This window comes from Mixophyes fleayi, unplaced genomic scaffold, assembly GCF_038048845.1.
Source record: "Mixophyes fleayi isolate aMixFle1 unplaced genomic scaffold, aMixFle1.hap1 Scaffold_92, whole genome shotgun sequence".
NCBI lineage: Eukaryota > Metazoa > Chordata > Amphibia > Anura > Limnodynastidae > Mixophyes > Mixophyes fleayi.
The window spans coordinates 86641-103968 of record NW_027448652.1 but is presented as its reverse complement, the minus strand read 5'-3'; positions in this window follow the sequence as shown (position 1 = coordinate 103968).

The window sequence follows — 17328 nt, the reverse complement described above, 5'->3', positions numbered from 1 at the left end:
TAATGCAGACCTGCTCAAAAACTTAGTATAATTAAAGAAGTCTTATGCCATAAATGATGATGATGAGAGCTGCTTATGTGAATGTCTATAGTGGTTTTCTCTACCAGTGTCACTGTATTAGACAACTGTTATCAAACTTAGCAATAATGATGCATTAATCTGCCAATCAAGTGTGAAAGCTGGCTATGTGTATAGGCATAGTAAACACATATCATCATCATCCTCATTATCATTTATTTATATAGTGTCACTAATAGCGCAGCGCTGTACAGAGAACCCATTCACATCAGTCCCTACCCTATTGGAGCTTACAGTCTAAATTCCCTAATATAGACACACACTCACACACAGACAGAGAGGGAGAGACTAGGGTCAATTTTGATAGCAGCCAATTAACCTAACAGTATGTTTTTTGGAGTGTGGGAGGAAACCCACGCAAACACAGGGAGAACATACAAACTTCACACAGATAAGGCCATTGTTGATATAAGTACTGGCTCTGCTTACCATTGTCCAGTCTAGTACATAACTGTATTAATGCTGTGAAATATTATTACTTTGAATGCCTTAAATATGCAAGAGCGCATTTGGGTAAGTTTATGCTAATAAAAGATATATGCACTTTTCTTGCCTACCCATACTATTTAATAACCACCAAAAATTAAGCAATATGTAAGCACTGCTTCCAGTTGAAATCAGTCTGTCTGTCTGTCTGTCTGTCTGTCTATCTATCTATCTATCTATCTATCTATCTATCTATCTATCTATCTATCCGTCTGTATCTTTAAAACTGAAAGACATCCATTAAACATACACAATGACAGCATATTTAGTGTGTAATTGATGCTAAAACACAATTCTCACTCTCCTAATATAGCTGATTTTTGACAATGAACTGCATTTTTCATGTGAAGCATTTGATGTCATAAAGATGTAAACCTCACAAAGCAATTCTGTCACTGGTCAGTTTGCTTGACAGACATCTGACTTTAAGGTACTAGCCAATGGAAACATGGTGACATGTAAATATGAAAGCACATTAGGACAAAATATGCAATAAGATAGAGGCAAAGGGAGATGGCTGCTGGGAATGTATTTCATTTATCCCAGAAAATCTTTAAATCTAAGTATTAATACTACGTTGATGTACTTTTGAAATTGGAGAGCTACTTTTTACTAAAAGTACATCTCCCTTATATAATTAAGTATAATGCAGACCTGCTCAAAAACTTAGTATAATTAAAGAAGTCTTATGCCATAAATGATGATGATGAGAGCTGCTTATGTGAATGTCTATAGTGGTTTTCTCTACCAGTGTCACTGTATTAGACAACTGTTATCAAACTTAGCAATAATGATGCATTAATCTGCCAATCAAGTGTGAAAGCTGGCTATGTGTATAGGCATAGTAAACACATATCATCATCATCCTCATTATCATTTATTTATATAGTGTCACTAATAGCGCAGCGCTGTACAGAGAACCCATTCACATCAGTCCCTACCCTATTGGAGCTTACAGTCTAAATTCCCTAATATAGACACACACTCACACACAGACAGAGAGGGAGAGACTAGGGTCAATTTTGATAGCAGCCAATTAACCTAACAGTATGTTTTTTGGAGTGTGGGAGGAAACCCACGCAAACACAGGGAGAACATACAAACTTCACACAGATAAGGCCATTGTTGATATAAGTACTGGCTCTGCTTACCATTGTCCAGTCTAGTACATAACTGTATTAATGCTGTGAAATATTATTACTTTGAATGCCTTAAATATGCAAGAGCGCATTTGGGTAAGTTTATGCTAATAAAAGATATATGCACTTTTCTTGCCTACCCATACTATTTAATAACCACCAAAAATTAAGCAATATGTAAGCACTGCTTCCAGTTGAAATCAGTCTGTCTGTCTGTCTGTCTATCTATCTTTCTATCTATCTATCTTTCTATCTATCGGTCTGTCTATCTTTAAAACTGAAAGACATCCATTAAACATACACAATGACAGCATATTTAGTGTGTAATTGATGCTAAAACACAATTCTCACTCTCCTAATATAGCTGATTTTTGACAATGAACTGCATTTTTCATGTGAAGCATTTGATGTCATAAAGATGTAAACCTCACAAAGCAATTCTGTCACTGGTCAGTTTGCTTGACAGACATCTGACTTTAAGGTACTAGCCAATGGAAACATGGTGACATGTAAATATGAAAGCACATTAGGACAAAATATGCAATAAGATAGAGGCAAAGGGAGATGGCTGCTGGGAATGTATTTCATTTATCCCAGAAAATCTTTAAATCTAAGTATTAATACTACGTTGATGTACTTTTGAAATTGGAGAGCTACTTTTTACTAAAAGTACATCTCCCTTATATAATTAAGTATAATGCAGACCTGCTCAAAAACTTAGTATAATTAAAGAAGTCTTATGCCATAAATGATGATGATGAGAGCTGCTTATGTGAATGTCTATAGTGGTTTTCTCTACCAGTGTCACTGTATTAGACAACTGTTATCAAACTTAGCAATAATGATGCATTAATCTGCCAATCAAGTGTGAAAGCTGGCTATGTGTATAGGCATAGTAAACACATATCATCATCATCCTCATTATCATTTATTTATATAGTGTCACTAATAGCGCAGCGCTGTACAGAGAACCCATTCACATCAGTCCCTACCCTATTGGAGCTTACAGTCTAAATTCCCTAATATAGACACACACTCACACACAGAGAGGGAGAGACTAGGGTCAATTTTGATAGCAGCCAATTAACCTAACAGTATGTTTTTTGGAGTGTGGGAGGAAACCACAGCACCCGGAGGAAACCCACGCAAACACAGGGAGAACATACAAACTTCACACAGATAAGGCCATTGTTGATATAAGTACTGGCTCTGCTTACCATTGTCCAGTCTAGTACATAACTGTATTAATGCTGTGAAATATTATTACTTTGAATGCCTTAAATATGCAAGAGCGCATTTGGGTAAGTTTATGCTAATAAAAGATATATGCACTTTTCTTGCCTACCCATACTATTTAATAACCACCAAAAATTAAGCAATATGTAAGCACTGCTTCCAGTTGAAATCAGTCTGTCTGTCTGTCTATCTATCTATCTATCTATCTATCTATCTATCTTTCTATCTATCGGTCTGTCTATCTTTAAAACTGAAAGACATCCATTAAACATACACAATGACAGCATATTTAGTGTGTAATTGATGCTAAAACACAATTCTCACTCTCCTAATATAGCTGATTTTTGACAATGAACTGCATTTTTCATGTGAAGCATTTGATGTCATAAAGATGTAAACCTCACAAAGCAATTCTGTCACTGGTCAGTTTGCTTGACAGACATCTGACTTTAAGGTACTAGCCAATGGAAACATGGTGACATGTAAATATGAAAGCACATTAGGACAAAATATGCAATAAGATAGAGGCAAAGGGAGATGGCTGCTGGGAATGTATTTCATTTATCCCAGAAAATCTTTAAATCTAAGTATTAATACTACGTTGATGTACTTTTGAAATTGGAGAGCTACTTTTTACTAAAAGTACATCTCCCTTATATAATTAAGTATAATGCAGACCTGCTCAAAAACTTAGTATAATTAAAGAAGTCTTATGCCATAAATGATGATGATGAGAGCTGCTTATGTGAATGTCTATAGTGGTTTTCTCTACCAGTGTCACTGTATTAGACAACTGTTATCAAACTTAGCAATAATGATGCATTAATCTGCCAATCAAGTGTGAAAGCTGGCTATGTGTATAGGCATAGTAAACACATATCATCATCATCCTCATTATCATTTATTTATATAGTGTCACTAATAGCGCAGCGCTGTACAGAGAACCCATTCACATCAGTCCCTACCCTATTGGAGCTTACAGTCTAAATTCCCTAATATAGACACACACTCACACACAGAGAGGGAGAGACTAGGGTCAATTTTGATAGCAGCCAATTAACCTAACAGTATGTTTTTTGGAGTGTGGGAGGAAACCACAGCACCCGGAGGAAACCCACGCAAACACAGGGAGAACATACAAACTTCACACAGATAAGGCCATTGTTGATATAAGTACTGGCTCTGCTTACCATTGTCCAGTCTAGTACATAACTGTATTAATGCTGTGAAATATTATTACTTTGAATGCCTTAAATATGCAAGAGCGCATTTGGGTAAGTTTATGCTAATAAAAGATATATGCACTTTTCTTGCCTACCCATACTATTTAATAACCACCAAAAATTAAGCAATATGTAAGCACTGCTTCCAGTTGAAATCAGTCTGTCTGTCTATCTATCTATCTATCTTTCTATCTTTCTATCTATCTATCCGTCTGTCTATCTTTAAAACTGAAAGACATCCATTAAACATACACAATGACAGCATATTTAGTGTGTAATTGATGCTAAAACACAATTCTCACTCTCCTAATATAGCTGATTTTTGACAATGAACTGCATTTTTCATGTGAAGCATTTGATGTCATAAAGATGTAAACCTCACAAAGCAATTCTGTCACTGGTCAGTTTGCTTGACAGACATCTGACTTTAAGGTACTAGCCAATGGAAACATGGTGACATGTAAATATGAAAGCACATTAGGACAAAATATGCAATAAGATAGAGGCAAAGGGAGATGGCTGCTGGGAATGTATTTCATTTATCCCAGAAAATCTTTAAATCTAAGTATTAATACTACGTTGATGTACTTTTGAAATTGGAGAGCTACTTTTTACTAAAAGTACATCTCCCTTATATAATTAAGTATAATGCAGACCTGCTCAAAAACTTAGTATAATTAAAGAAGTCTTATGCCATAAATGATGATGATGAGAGCTGCTTATGTGAATGTCTATAGTGGTTTTCTCTACCAGTGTCACTGTATTAGACAACTGTTATCAAACTTAGCAATAATGATGCATTAATCTGCCAATCAAGTGTGAAAGCTGGCTATGTGTATAGGCATAGTAAACACATATCATCATCATCCTCATTATCATTTATTTATATAGTGTCACTAATAGCGCAGCGCTGTACAGAGAACCCATTCACATCAGTCCCTACCCTATTGGAGCTTACAGTCTAAATTCCCTAATATAGACACACACTCACACACAGACAGAGAGGGAGAGACTAGGGTCAATTTTGATAGCAGCCAATTAACCTAACAGTATGTTTTTTGGAGTGTGGGAGGAAACCACAGCACCCGGAGGAAACCCACGCAAACACAGGGAGAACATACAAACTTCACACAGATAAGGCCATTGTTGATATAAGTACTGGCTCTGCTTACCATTGTCCAGTCTAGTACATAACTGTATTAATGCTGTGAAATATTATTACTTTGAATGCCTTAAATATGCAAGAGCGCATTTGGGTAAGTTTATGCTAATAAAAGATATATGCACTTTTCTTGCCTACCCATACTATTTAATAACCACCAAAAATTAAGCAATATGTAAGCACTGCTTCCAGTTGAAATCAGTCTGTCTGTCTGTCTATCTATCTATCTATCTATCTATCTATCTATCTTTCTATCTTTCTATCTATCTATCCGTCTGTCTATCTTTAAAACTGAAAGACATCCATTAAACATACACAATGACAGCATATTTAGTGTGTAATTGATGCTAAAACACAATTCTCACTCTCCTAATATAGCTGATTTTTGACAATGAACTGCATTTTTCATGTGAAGCATTTGATGTCATAAAGATGTAAACCTCACAAAGCAATTCTGTCACTGGTCAGTTTGCTTGACAGACATCTGACTTTAAGGTACTAGCCAATGGAAACATGGTGACATGTAAATATGAAAGCACATTAGGACAAAATATGCAATAAGATAGAGGCAAAGGGAGATGGCTGCTGGGAATGTATTTCATTTATCCCAGAAAATCTTTAAATCTAAGTATTAATACTACGTTGATGTACTTTTGAAATTGGAGAGCTACTTTTTACTAAAAGTACATCTCCCTTATATAATTAAGTATAATGCAGACCTGCTCAAAAACTTAGTATAATTAAAGAAGTCTTATGCCATAAATGATGATGATGAGAGCTGCTTATGTGAATGTCTATAGTGGTTTTCTCTACCAGTGTCACTGTATTAGACAACTGTTATCAAACTTAGCAATAATGATGCATTAATCTGCCAATCAAGTGTGAAAGCTGGCTATGTGTATAGGCATAGTAAACACATATCATCATCATCCTCATTATCATTTATTTATATAGTGTCACTAATAGCGCAGCGCTGTACAGAGAACCCATTCACATCAGTCCCTACCCTATTGGAGCTTACAGTCTAAATTCCCTAATATAGACACACACTCACACACAGACAGAGAGGGAGAGACTAGGGTCAATTTTGATAGCAGCCAATTAACCTAACAGTATGTTTTTTGGAGTGTGGGAGGAAACCACAGCACCCGGAGGAAACCCACGCAAACACAGGGAGAACATACAAACTTCACACAGATAAGGCCATTGTTGATATAAGTACTGGCTCTGCTTACCATTGTCCAGTCTAGTACATAACTGTATTAATGCTGTGAAATATTATTACTTTGAATGCCTTAAATATGCAAGAGCGCATTTGGGTAAGTTTATGCTAATAAAAGATATATGCACTTTTCTTGCCTACCCATACTATTTAATAACCACCAAAAATTAAGCAATATGTAAGCACTGCTTCCAGTTGAAATCAGTCTGTCTGTCTGTCTATCTATCTATCTATCTTTCTATCTATCTATCCGTCTGTCTATCTTTAAAACTGAAAGACATCCATTAAACATACACAATGACAGCATATTTAGTGTGTAATTGATGCTAAAACACAATTCTCACTCTCCTAATATAGCTGATTTTTGACAATGAACTGCATTTTTCATGTGAAGCATTTGATGTCATAAAGATGTAAACCTCACAAAGCAATTCTGTCACTGGTCAGTTTGCTTGACAGACATCTGACTTTAAGGTACTAGCCAATGGAAACATGGTGACATGTAAATATGAAAGCACATTAGGACAAAATATGCAATAAGATAGAGGCAAAGGGAGATGGCTGCTGGGAATGTATTTCATTTATCCCAGAAAATCTTTAAATCTTAAAGGGCTCACTGTGTATGTTACCACAAACTTCACATTAACCTTAACTTTATACCATAGCATGCAAATAAAGACACGGAGACCTGAATAAGTTATTAAACCTTGGCAGGAATTTTATTATAAGGATTTTATATTAACTAACCTATGGTTGCGGAGAAAGAGCACTGCGGGACAGCTCACGAGCTGATCACACACGATTACTTAATGGACTGGCGCAAACCGCCGTAAGTCCGCAAAAAACACGGGGGAACAAATCCCTACATACATAGCGCTGAGTTGGCGTCAGAGTGACTGCCCCTTACAACTCACGCTGCCCTCCCTCACCGAGCCGGACAGGGACCCTCCTCACCGAAGGACCAAAAGGAGTTACTGTTACATCAAAGGGGGCAGTGACCTACGACCAACTACCAGTGCGCCCACTAATCAGCCGCTGAACGCAGTGCCTTCCTACCCCACCATTGACAAAAACCCCGGACTAACTTGAGGGATGGGTGGGTGGGATCTCGTGCTGCAAGTGAAGTAAAGCAGGAAGTACATCCTGCTATATTCTATCAAGGTCCCTCCCACATGGACCCCCATTGGTCGGTCCCCACCCCATGTTAAAACACACCAGGTCATCATTCAGCTTGTTACAAACCCTGTCGCCCTTTAAGTGCGTTCGTCCTAATAGCCTCACTTGTCATAAAGGGCTCACTGTGTATGTTACCACAAACTTCACATTAACCTTAACTTTATACCATAGCATGCAAATAAAGACACGGAGACCTGAATAAGTTATTAAACCTTGGCAGGAATTTTATTATAAGGATTTTATATTAACTAACCTATGGTGGCGGAGAAAGAGCACTGCGGGACAGCTCACGAGCTGATCACACACGATTACTTAATGGACTGGCGCAAACTGCCGTAAGTCCGCAAAAAACACGGGGGAACAAATCCCTACATACATAGCGCTGAGTTGGCGTCAGAGTGACTGCCCCTTACAACTCACGCTGCCCTCCCTCACCGAGCCGGACAGGGACCCTCCTCACCGAAGGACCAAAAGGAGTTACTGTTACATCAAAGGGGGCAGTGACCTACGACCAACTACCAGTGCGCCCACTAATCAGCCGCTGAACGCAGTGCCTTCCTACCCCGCTGCGCCCTACAGACGCCGCAGCCCGCCACCAACTAACCGAAACACGCCTCCACTACCCCGTAAATCCTGTCTATAAAGAAACCCATACCCTCTTCATTAAGGTGAACGCCGTCCCGTCTAAAAAGATGTGGTGCCTCTACCCCTAACCCCGGGTGGTCTATGACTATGCCTCCCATGGACCGTACTATTTTTCGGATGGCACTATTTAGCTTCCTAACCATAGCCGTCATCTTTTTTATAGGAATGGCTGTCCTCCATACTAAACGGGGAATGAGTGCTGACCAACCAATAGTGATGTCTGGCCACGCCTCATGTATTTGACGTAGGTCCTCTCTGATTTTAACGATGAGATCTAATGATTTACCCTTACCTAAATCGTTACCTCCCGCATGTACAACCAGAACGTCCGGTGGGCCTTGTTGTTTTATGAGCCTAGTCAACCACGGAATAAGGTCCTGCCAGCCTAAACCTCTTTTACCCCACCATCTAATCACCGTGCCGCAATTATCCGAGATACTTTTTGACCTGGGGTGGCCAGCGGCCCAAAAAACAAACGAATGACCGATGATCCACACCGTCTTAGTTCTAACACCATCACCTGAAATCAGAGAACCCATGTTAGCATGAAATCATTGAATTGGGCAGACAGACAGGCGTGGTATACAGGTATAAGAAGGATAAGTGCTTGTTAACAGAAAAACGTAACACGAAGGGGGGTAAGGGAAGGTAGACACAAACAGGGAGCAGACCACCCAGGCGAAGGTAAACAACACCCGGAAAAACCCCGGCTGCACACCACTAATCAGGACTTACGCCCAGGGAAACCCGGGTGAAAATCCCTTCGCGCCCCCGCGTTAAAGCGGCGAGCGGAAAAGCCCAGGGTAGCCCACCAAGTGGAGGGGAAGATGGGATGGGTAAGGGAAGTGGGATGGGATGGTTTGAAGGCTCAGACGAGAAGGAAAGTGTGAAAAGAAAAACTGCAAATCACAATAAATTGTTAAACAACACAACATTCAATCAATAACTTTGTCAATTCTCACATAAGACTGGTAAGCCGTGGACTTCCAGCGGCCCAAAGCTTTTATAGCTTCGTTAGAAGATCCAGCCAAAGCGGCAGATGTAGCTGCCCCGATCCTAAATGAGTGAGTCCCGTATAAGGTGCTGTTTAAATTAAGCGACTGTAAGGTCCGCTTTAAAATGGCCGCAAATTGATATTTAGTCAGAGGAATGCTATTACTGTGACACAGAAACAAGTTGGCCTGGGGTCTCCTGCTCATAAACTGTGACGCCAGCCTAAACGGGCAGATATGCTGAAGCTGTTGAGGAGCTAACTGCACCCACGATCCCTTCCCGCTCTGATCAGTCTTAGATCTAACTATTTTGCAGGCAAAGGTCCCTTCGCCCAGACTGACATGTTCTGCTCTCAACCCAGACTCTTGATGCCCTCTGGACCTAGCTACCAGCTCCGAAATGCGAAAAGCCCCAAAAAAGGCCATGGAAAAAGCCAAACTAAATAAAAGCTTCTCGTATTCGTCCGAGGTAACCAAACCCACTCTCCGTATCAAATCCTCCAAGATGTTAAGGGTAATTGGTAAACGGGCATCGCTATGAGAAGGACGGATTCTCCCCCAACCCTTCAAGGCCTTATTAATTAAAAATTGTTTGGTAACGTCCGGGTAACCCTGCAGCTTGGCCATAAATGATATACCAGCCAGGGTAGATGCCATAGAGGTCTTAGAATCACCTTCGGAATATCTGTCCCACATAAAGGCTAGCATAGCATCTCTCTGACCTGCCTCGGATTGGTCTTTCTGCCTGCTGAACAACGACCACCGTCTCCATGACGCCTGATAGGATCTCAGGGTGGAGGGAGCTACCGCTTGTTCCGCGAGGCCTCTTATGCCGGCTTGATGATCTGCCAAACACAAGGGGGACACGGGGTACCAACACGGTCTGCGTGAGGAGCAAGGCTGCGAAACCTGTCCCAGTGGAATCGGGACAACGCATCTGCTAGGCTATTCTGCACCCCCGGAACATGCCTCGCCCTGAATGAAATGTCATTCTGCAAACAGCGCAACACTAGGTGCCGCAAGAGCAATATTGCCTGGTAGGCCGATGCACTCTGCTTGTTGATGGACTGGACCACCCCCAAATTGTCACACCAAAAAACTATGTGCCTACCCCGCAAAACGGGTGCCCATAATTCAATTGCCACCACAATCGGGAATAATTCAAGAACCAACAAGTTCCTAGTGGTCCCATCCCTGTGCCAATCATCGGGCCAGCTATCTGCACACCAGTGTCCATCCAGATAAGCCCCAAAGCCGGATGCCCCAGCAGCGTCTGTGAACAAGTTAATTTCCCCGTTTGTTACTGGAGGTGACTGCCAAATACGCTTGCCATTAAAACCCCTAAGAAAAATGAGCCATATCTGAAGATCCTCCCTAACCACCTTGGATAGTTGTATGACTGCATGTGGCCTACTCCTACCTGCTGTGGCTCTTTGGAGCTTCCTACAGAAAACCCTCCCCATGGGTATTACACGGCAGGCAAAGTTGAACCGCCCTAACAGGGACTGTATCGACCTCAGGGTACTAACGTTTGCCCCTAGCACTTCTGTGATAGCCTCATACATCTTTGTAACCTTGTCTGCTGGAAGCCTGCATATCCCTGCTAGCGTGTCAATCTCGATCCCGAGGAATGAGAGACATGTAATTGGGTCCTCCGTCTTGTCTGCTGCGATGGGAACGCCTAAAACCCTAAACAAGGCCTCCGTGGAAAAAAGCGTATCTCGACAAACCGTGGTACCAGGCGGCCCGATAACCAGGAAGTCGTCAAGATAATGCGCGATCCACCGACACCCTGTCCCGGCCTGAATGCACCAATGCAAGAAACCGCTAAATTTCTCGAACAGTGCGCATGAGATCGAACAACCCATGGGCAGGCAGCGATCGATGTAGTATTCACCACGATGCCGGAAACCCATGAATTGATACGACTCAGGGTGAAGGGGCAGCAATCTGAACGCCGATTCGATATCCACTTTGGCCAACAAGGAGCCCCTGCCGCATTCCTGGACCAGCGCTAGGGCCGATTCGAATGACTGATAACTGACAGAACTGAGATTAACGTCAATTGCGTCATTCACGGATTTACCGGCAGGATGAGACAAGTGCTGGATCAATCTAAACTTTCCTACCGCTTTTTTGGGAACTACCCCTACTGGGGACAAAATCAGATTGGGAATAGGAGGAAGTCGGAACGGGCCAATCATGCGACCCAAACCAACCTCCTTCCCTATTTTTTCGTCTAATACTTCTGGGAAAGCGAGCGCCGATTTCAGATTAACCGGAGCTGCCGAGGAAACGCTACCTTGGACCGGGAGTTTAAAGCCAAAATGAAAGCCGTCATGGAGAAGGGACCCAGTCACCTTATCATCAAACCACCCCAGCCACTTATCCAGCTCAACCAAATCAATTGGCGACGGCCCCTTGACTCGGCAGAGCTGAGCCAGAGCCTCTTCCCCGTCCCCCACTTCCACGGGACTTTGCGCATTCGTTGGCAGGGTGATGGCCGTTACATGACGTGCAAATGTGTCTTAATCTGCAGGCTGAGCCTCTTTGACAGGCCCCTGCATTGAAGTCATAACACCTTCCTTTTGGGGGGAGGACATTCTGCGTCCTCCCCGGCCCTTGAAACCGCCTGACAGAGCTACCCTCTGCAGACTGACTGCTGGGCCTCATTAACTCCAGCCAGGTGTCAATGTCTTTCGATCCCAGAGGAAGTCTCTCACGCCCACTCATCCGTTTCCTGAAAAGCTCGTCATATGCCCTCCAAATTACCGGGCCGTCCTTTACGTACATCCCACTAATAAGGTGCATATACCTCCATACCTCCGCTTGTTCGCTGGGACGGGTCTCTACATATATTGTAGCGAAAATGGAGAAGGCATTAACCCATCTAGAGAAGGATCTGTATTTCTCCTCCCCCATTCCCGACCTCTCACAGGCGGCCGCCAGCGCCTTCCTATCTTCCCCGGTTAACGCGTACATATCCACGTACTTGCCCCTCCTAATTCTATCACGTACGCTAGGCCTTATGCCGTGTGTAATTTCCAGGGATTCTACCTGCCCCAATTCGCTACGAGCCGCTGGTTGGTCTGTGTCTCCTGATTGGGGTGTGTGCTTACTCCGTTTTCCTAACAATTCTGTTTCTAACAACTTAATTAATTTTCTGGGCCTGTCCCCCGAGCCGGAGGACCCACTGCTGGTAGATAAGACAGGTGATGCCAACAAGTGTGATTTATGTGTGTTAACGGAAATGGACTCACCGACAGGAGCGGTATTCCCAGCACCGACAGACGTCTCCCCGAGTGCAGTTGCCGCGACCTGTCCACCAGCCGTGTCCCGGACCGCATCCTCCCTGGACCCTGCCGACCTCATATCACGAGACTCGGACCCCGAACGATCGTTCCGACCGACCCTCGACTCCGGATTTGTAACAGTAGTCTCTGAAACGGGAAGGGGAACAGTCAGCTGAGATCTGGGCAAATAGTCCAAGCGCCGCCGCGCCGCGTTGATGTCTCTATCTACGTTACACGGGTTGAAAGCCGCTAAATGGTCAGGGCTAGGGAACGTAGAAAATTCCTCCCGCATCCGATCGCTAAACCCGGAGGTAGCCCGCCCCCCTAGGGGGAGAGGCCCTGGACTTAAATTACCGCCGCTGGAGTGGTGATAATCGACTATAATGTTATCAGTCCTGACCCCGTGACCCCTATGGGTGAACCCACCCGCCACGATCCCCGGGGAAGAGACCCTTCGTGACGTGTATGGGCGAGACGCTGGAGGTGACAGGCGTTGCCGGCGTGAAGAGGGCCATACAGGCGCCTCGGACCGGTCACTGAAATCCATTGAGGCCCTGGCAGGAAGTGTGTCCCACCCACCCGCATGGTGCTGGTATTCCCCGTGACCCGAGGTATGTCCTTGTGACCTGCTGAACTCTTGACCTCTGCCATGTTGTGACCCCCATGCTGATCCACCACTACTATGGGGCAGGAATGGGCTGGGAGGGAAATGCAATTGGTGGGGTGCTGGAGGGTTATGACCTCGTGACCTGAAGCCGTGGGCTGCCACGGGAGGGGTGATGGGACATAATCTGAACTGGGAATGGCTCCTATCCTCAACAGGGCTGGTTGAAAGGACACCTAATGTGTTAGCCTGGGGAGGGGGGGTGACGGCTACTTGCTGGGACCGCTGAGGCTGCCCGCTAAGCTCCCTGACAGAAACGCTGGCTGCCCCTGCAGCCATGTCATATAGATTGGCTGCGCTGCTGGATCCGGCCGGGCGCGATGGAGCGCGCGTTCTGCGCATGCGCGAACCGGCCGGGGGGAGAGGGGAGGGGGCGCCGCTGCGCCTAGTGGCGCGAAATGCTGGGGAGTGCCCGGGAGAGGATCCCAGGGGGGGCCGTGCATTATCGCCGCTTAGCGGCATGTCTGGAGTGAGGGCTGGGGTTTGGAGGGCAGAGGCTGAGGCTGAGGCTGTAAGATGGCGGCGGGAGGGGGTGGGAGAGGGGGACCTGAGGCGTGCCGGGCGAGGAGCATTTCTCTTGGGACGGGGCATTATGCTGGTGGCTGGAGGGAAAGAAACTAATGGCAAACGAAGGGAGGGGGTGACGGCGGGAACGGTAAATGAGGGGCTGAAGGAAGAGGGGGGGGGGGCAGGCCGAATGAGAGGCAGGTAAAGACAAGGGGAGAAGAAGAAGGCTGGTTTTAAAATAATAACGGGAGGGGGAACGTTAAAGGCAAATGGAAATGGGCAAAAGGATACAATAAAACAAAGAATAAACCACAAAATGGGACTTATCCGTTTTCCTCGCTGCTGGGTATCCCTCTGGATCTCGTGCTGCAAGTGAAGTAAAGCAGGAAGTACATCCTGCTATATTCTATCAAGGTCCCTCCCACATGGACCCCCATTGGTCGGTCCCCACCCCATGTTAAAACACACCAGGTCATCATTCAGCTTGTTACAAACCCTGTCGCCCTTTAAGTGCGTTCGTCCTAATAGCCTCACTTGTCAAAGTATTAATACTACGTTGATGTACTTTTGAAATTGGAGAGCTACTTTTTACTAAAAGTACATCTCCCTTATATAATTAAGTATAATGCAGACCTGCTCAAAAACTTAGTATAATTAAAGAAGTCTTATGCCATAAATGATGATGATGAGAGCTGCTTATGTGAATGTCTATAGTGGTTTTCTCTACCAGTGTCACTGTATTAGACAACTGTTATCAAACTTAGCAATAATGATGCATTAATCTGCCAATCAAGTGTGAAAGCTGGCTATGTGTATAGGCATAGTAAACACATATCATCATCATCCTCATTATCATTTATTTATATAGTGTCACTAATAGCGCAGCGCTGTACAGAGAACCCATTCACATCAGTCCCTACCCTATTGGAGCTTACAGTCTAAATTCCCTAATATAGACACACACTCACACACAGACAGAGAGGGAGAGACTAGGGTCAATTTTGATAGCAGCCAATTAACCTAACAGTATGTTTTTTGGAGTGTGGGAGGAAACCACAGCACCCGGAGGAAACCCACGCAAACACAGGGAGAACATACAAACTTCACACAGATAAGGCCATTGTTGATATAAGTATTGGCTCTGCTTACCATTGTCCAGTCTAGTACATAACTGTATTAATGCTGTGAAATATTATTACTTTGAATGCCTTAAATATGCAAGAGCGCATTTGGGTAAGTTTATGCTAATAAAAGATATATGCACTTTTCTTGCCTACCCATACTATTTAATAACCACCAAAAATTAAGCAATATGTAAGCACTGCTTCCAGTTGAAATCAGTCTGTCTGTCTATCTATCTATCTATCTTTCTATCTATCTATCTTTCTATCTTTCTATCTATCTATCCGTCTGTCTATCTTTAAAACTGAAAGACATCCATTAAACATACACAATGACAGCATATTTAGTGTGTAATTGATGCTAAAACACAATTCTCACTCTCCTAATATAGCTGATTTTTGACAATGAACTGCATTTTTCATGTGAAGCATTTGATGTCATAAAGATGTAAACCTCACAAAGCAATTCTGTCACTGGTCAGTTTGCTTGACAGACATCTGACTTTAAGGTACTAGCCAATGGAAACATGGTGACATGTAAATATGAAAGCACATTAGGACAAAATATGCAATAAGATAGAGGCAAAGGGAGATGGCTGCTGGGAATGTATTTCATTTATCCCAGAAAATCTTTAAATCTAAGTATTAATACTATGTTGATGTACTTTTGAAATTGGAGAGCTACTTTTTACTAAAAGTACATCTCCCTTATATAATTAAGTATAATGCAGACCTGCTCAAAAACTTAGTATAATTAAAGAAGTCTTATGCCATAAATGATGATGATGAGAGCTGCTTATGTGAATGTCTATAGTGGTTTTCTCTACCAGTGTCACTGTATTAGACAACTGTTATTAAACTTAGCAATAATGATGCATTAATCTGCCAATCAAGTGTGAAAGCTGGCTATGTGTATAGGCATAGTAAACACATATCATCATCATCCTCATTATCATTTATTTATATAGTGTCACTAATAGCGCAGCGCTGTACAGAGAACCCATTCACATCAGTCCCTACCCTATTGGAGCTTACAGTCTAAATTCCCTAATATAGACACACACTCACACACAGACAGAGAGGGAGAGACTAGGGTCAATTTTGATAGCAGCCAATTAACCTAACAGTATGTTTTTTGGAGTGTGGGAGGAAACCACAGCACCCGGAGGAAACCCACGCAAACACAGGGAGAACATACAAACTTCACACAGATAAGGCCATTGTTGATATAAGTACTGGCTCTGCTTACCATTGTCCAGTCTAGTACATAACTGTATTAATGCTGTGAAATATTATTACTTTGAATGCCTTAAATATGCAAGAGCGCATTTGGGTAAGTTTATGCTAATAAAAGATATATGCACTTTTCTTGCCTACCCATACTATTTAATAACCACCAAAAATTAAGCAATATGTAAGCACTGCTTCCAGTTGAAATCAGTCTGTCTGTCTGTCTGTCTATCTATCTATCTATCTATCTATCTATCTATCTATCTATCTATCTATCTTTCTATCTTTCTATCTATCTATCCGTCTGTCTATCTTTAAAACTGAAAGACATCCATTAAACATACACAATGACAGCATATTTAGTGTGTAAATGATGCTAAAACACAATTCTCACTCTCCTAATATAGCTGATTTTTGACAATGAACTGCATTTTTCATGTGAAGCATTTGATGTCATAAAGATGTAAACCTCACAAAGCAATTCTGTCACTGGTCAGTTTGCTTGACAGACATCTGACTTTAAGGTACTAGCCAATGGAAACATGGTGACATGTAAATATGAAAGCACATTAGGACAAAATATGCAATAAGATAGAGGCAAAGGGAGATGGCTGCTGGGAATGTATTTCATTTATCCCAGAAAATCTTTAAATCTAAGTATTAATACTACGTTGATGTACTTTTGAAATTGGAGAGCTACTTTTTACTAAAAGTACATCTCCCTTATATAATTAAGTATAATGCAGACCTGCTCAAAAACTTAGTATAATTAAAGAAGTCTTATGCCGGGGGCGTGGCTTGGCGGCCATTCGAGCTGGACGTGTTAGGAGTGAGCTCCTGCTCCAACATATAATTTACCCCCTGATATCCTGTGTTGGGGTGCGCTCAACAACTATATTCGGGCAGAATCACATCACAGCACACCTAAGCTGCTTTTTGAGCCCTCAAACACCCGTGGCTCTGTTATATACTCGAGAGTCGGGAGCGCGGCATAGCTATCCTCGTGGCTACTACTACGGAACTTCCACCTCATCTCCATCCCAAGATTGAACACCACCAGTTGATCTACACACATACTGGCCTGGAACTTACCTGTCTGGTGGGCATCTAACTGCGCAGATCTAGCGGGGTGCTGGGCGGTGTCCCCCCCCCCC